The sequence below is a fragment of the Apis dorsata genome, unplaced genomic scaffold, assembly GCF_000469605.1.
Source record: "Apis dorsata unplaced genomic scaffold, Apis dorsata 1.3 scaffold_19, whole genome shotgun sequence".
Lineage (NCBI taxonomy): Eukaryota > Metazoa > Arthropoda > Insecta > Hymenoptera > Apidae > Apis > Apis dorsata.
Window position 1 is genome coordinate 215,864 of NW_006263321.1, and position 4,777 is coordinate 220,640.

General features: G+C 35.6%; 1 protein-coding gene across 1 annotated transcript in view; it reads left to right on the plus strand.

Annotated features, from left to right (window-relative positions):
• LOC102672372 overlaps positions 1 to 4,777 on the plus strand; it is a 60,599-nt gene that overhangs the window by 49,934 nt on the left and 5,888 nt on the right. The window lies entirely within an intron of this gene.

Genomic DNA, 4,777 nt, shown 5'->3' on the forward strand with positions numbered 1-4,777 from the left:
AAAGAAAGAGAGAAGGAAAGAAAGAAAAAAGGAGGAGGAAGATCGATCGTGATCTTCGAGCGAAGGTCAAGGTTCATCGCATAGGCATGTATCGTATCTTCACCAGTTTCACGTCGGGTTTGCCGATCGTTAATCAACTGCTCGTTATCCATTTGCTCGATCGTAGGAGACACGGGTAGCCGGATCGAGCATCCTCCTACGAGCGAAACGGGGACACGGCAGGCTTCCGTTAATTGCTCTCTTCCATCGATTATCGTAAATCGTGTCGGCGAGAAGAAGAGTGGGACACTTTTAACGAGATGGATCGTCGAGTAGGAGAGGATCGAAGAAGAACCGATCGGCTCTCCTCCTCGCGCCAAACTTGATGAAAGTGAGAAAATAGTTGCGTTGAGCGGCGTTTACAGGAAGAGAATCGTTTAAGAGAATCACCTGTGTGTGTATATGTGTGAGTCGTGTGTCTAATTTAAACGATTTAAAGACGCGACGCGTCTGTTCCTGAAGCCCGCTCTTCGTTCCAACTTGATGAAAGTGAGAAAATTGTCGTCGTTGATTGTCTGAACGAGGTGAAATTTTTACGAGAACCGTTTTGGGTCGTTGATGTCTAATTTAATTAAGGATTGATCATGGATTTTTGACGAAGAATGAAAAAAGAAATTTTTTTCTCGGAATAACTGAGCAAGTGCATACATTGTATACAATTTTCGTCGATAAAAATGATAACGATGGATAATAGGATGATAACGATAGAGCGATAAGGAGAGAGGAAATGTTAAGTTTTTTTTTAAAATAATAATAAGCCTCGTGTTCTTCTCTCGGATAACCGGTTTCGACCAGGTTTCGACTCCTACTAATAAATACTTGCATCGGCCATCGTCAATTTGAAAGAGACGCGTTACATTAGGAAATGCAATTGTTTGTTGCGGAATTAATATAAAATATAATAGATATAGAAAGTTCTTTCGCAACGATGAATTCGAGGAATTCGTCTTATTATAGCCACGAAAAAAGTGAAAGCAGAAATAGACAAAGGATAGAAGTGTTGTTGTGAAAACCAAGATGTTTAATCGAATTACATATATTATACCCTGTTCTGAACGGTTATGTTTCTTTGGATAAACGTAGAACCCGTCGATGTTAAATATCGAGATTTTACATTACAACCGCGTGAAGAGTGAAACCATTATGGACACGAGCCGCAATTTACGTTTCGCGATCGTGATTCCGCGTTATGATGTTACAATGTCGTCCGTGAAAACGGTTTCTCGTTGAAAAGACTTAACCGCAAATTTCTCTTCTTCGAATACACTTTCGTGTAAATCCTAAGATCGAAAGTAGGAGCGTGCCTCTATCGAAACATCGATCTGAATGCGATTCTTCTTCCACTCTGAAATGCTAGTTCGAGCACTTCATTTTTCATTTTTTTTTTTTTATTTTATAAATGTTCGACGTGTAGGAGAAAAAGATGAGAAAGATTGAACCGAAATAGGATTTTTTCTATTCTATCGAAACATCGATCTGAATGCGATTCTTCTTCCACTCTGAAGTGCTACTTCAAGCGTTCATCTTTCATTATTTTTTTTTTACAAATGTTCAACGTGTAGGAGAAAAAGATGAAAAAGATTGAACCGAAATAGGATTTTTTTTATTCTATCGAAACATCGATCTGAATGCGATTCTTCTTCCACTCTGAAGTGCTACTTCCAGCACTCCATTTTTTATTTTTTTTTTTTTATTTTATAAATGTTCGACGTGTAGAAGAAAAAGATTGAACCGAAATAGGATTTTTTGCTTTTCTATTCTATCGAAATATCGATCTGAATGCGATTCTTCTTCGAATCTGAAGTGCTACTTCAAGCGTTCATCTTTCATTATTTTTTTTTTTTACAAATGTTCGACGTGTAGAAGAAAAAGATTGCACTGGAATAGGATCTTTTGCTTTTCTATTCCAACTTATTTCATCGAAATATCGACCTGAACGCAATTCTTTTTCGAAAGAATTTTCGAACCAAAATTGGATCTTTTGTTTACTGTTCTAACCATTCAATTATTGAATGGCCGATCAACAATTCTTCCTGTCGATTATTTGGATAAATGTGACGATCACTATCTCAAAAATTCGACGAATTAATAATTCCAAACGAAAAGACACACTATCTCATTTCTGAGAATTATAGGTAAGAAAGAATTGGATTCATCTGAATTGAGACAATCCTGACAAATGTGATCAACCACGTTTCGAAAGATCCACCAAACTATATAACAATCTCGAAAAACACGAATCCCACATTCTGATTCAATTATAAAAGAAAAAAAATCGAATCTTTCCAAACGCTTGCTCCAACGATTAAATTATTCAGAATCAACTCCTTCCTAGTTCTAGTTCTCTGCACGAGAAACGGGACAAACGCGAATATAAATAGATTACACGAAAAAGAATTTGCGAAAAAGTTTCGAAAATGAAAACACTGTTCCAAATGTTCCTCCACAACGAACGATGACACACAGCTACCGTATATCAATCGAATCGAGCAATTAGTAGAACGTTGAGATAAATTCAAGCGATCAGGGTCAAGACCTCAGGATGAATATATAATGCGATAGACCAGGATCGTGCATTTTCTCTTTCGGCGCACGTATGGCGTATATCTTGCGTATTCGAAAAAAGAAAAGTCGACGAAAGATGTACAATGACTCTCTTCCTTCGGCTTTCTCCTTTAGCAAGGAACAATGAATGCTACTATACTATGAAATGTAATCCAAACATGTAACTTGTCGAGCCTTTCCATTCGGTTACATACGGTTAGCCAGTCGTGCCGCTTGATTTTAAATTTACTCGAGTGTACAGGTACCCGTTACATTCATGAATTGAATTTATACTATATTCGATAGATAGTGCTTTATCAATTATTCCTTTTTATTAGTTACTTGACACGTTATTCGGCCTTCGATCCATACATTTTTACATCGAGTGATCTTACTTAAACAGTTGAGCAATCAAAGGAATGGTTAAATGGTTATTTTTTTTTACCACAAATCATGTAAATCCACAATAGATAGAGATCGGTCTGTAAACCTGTTGCGATCGGTTGATGAGGTACTGTTACCGAGATCTCTCGTTAGAACAAGGTCTAATAATATTTCAAGAGTAAAACGTGCATAATTTTGAAAACCCGGTTAATCTCATTAATTCGACGTTTCGAAATTTCTTCTTCTGAAATAGATCCGCGGGGAACGGCAGCAGTTCTTCCAGAAAAACTCGTTTCCAATTGTCAGAGAATCGTGGAACGCATAGGATGATACGCGTTCAAACGCCTAAATCTTGATAAACAGGAAAATATTGTCCCTGTGGCGTTCTCTCGTTAAGGAACCGGTACCGAGTCGCGCGATTTGCGACCGTTGCGGCTCACTACTGTTTCCCATCACAAGCTTCCTTTTTCTTCAATTCCTATAAATATATATATACGAAATATACGACGGTGTGATCGGTGAAGAAGGGAGGAGATCCGTTCAAGCGTTTGAATTCTTCCTTTTCCAGAGAACAAGAGTTGTTCGACGTCGATATTATTTACATTTTCGATATCGATACTCGTTAATTTGCATTATATTGCAATAAAACCTTAGCTTAAATGTTCCAAGACAATTCCTATAAATATATGACGGTGAGATAGGTGAAGAATGTTGGAAGGGAAAAGCGATCCGTTCTAGCGTTTGAATTCTTCCTTTTCCAGAGAACAAGAGTTGTTCGACGTCGATATTATTTATATTTTCGATATATACATATATATTCTGCAACAAAATCTTATCTTGAACGTTCCAAGACAATTCCTATAAATATATGACGGTATGATCGGTGAAGAATCTTGGAAGAAAGAAGGAAAAATGATCCATTTTTTTTTCCAGAAATCAAGAATCGTTCGATATATTATTTATATTTTTGATATCGATACTCGTTAATTTGCATTATTCTGCAACAAAACTTTATCTTGAACATTCCAAGACAATTCCTATAAATTCTTCAATTCCTATAAATATACGACGATGTGAAGAATTTATTTGAAGAAAAATGATCCATTCAAGCATTTGAATTATTCTTCTTCCAGAGATCAAGAGTCGTTAGATATATTATTTATATTTTCGATATCGACACTCGTTAATTTGCATTATTCTGCAATAAAACCAGTTCGAACGTTCCAAGACAATTCCTATAAATTCTTCAATTCCTATAAATATACGATGATGTGAAGAATTTATTTGAAGAAAAATGATCCATTCAAACATTTGAATTATTTTTTTCCAGAGATCAAGAGTCGTTCGATATATTATTTATATTTTCGACACTCGTTAATTTGCATTATTCTGTAATAAAACTACTCGAACGTTCTAAGACTAAGGTTTTTTTTATTAGGCGTCGAATTATCCGTGATGAACTTTGTCTGACAATTTGACGCCATCGACGAAATGATTAACATTTTAACGACCGGTTCTCCTCTAACTGTTTAATTAAATTATGAATTAAACAACGTATTTTACAACGATACCCCTGGACATAGGCGCCATAAAGAACCTTTGAACGTGGAATTCTTATAATCTTATAATACGAGGATCTATTGCTTTAATCCTCAAAAATCGATGTGATCATATTGGAGACAAACAGAATGATTAATTAAAATATATTTACAGATAAAACTTGTGAAACTTCTTCTTCTTCTTCTTCTTCTTTCGACTGTTACTTTCTTTCGAGGAAGATTATTCTTTTTTTTTTTTTTTTTTTTTTTTT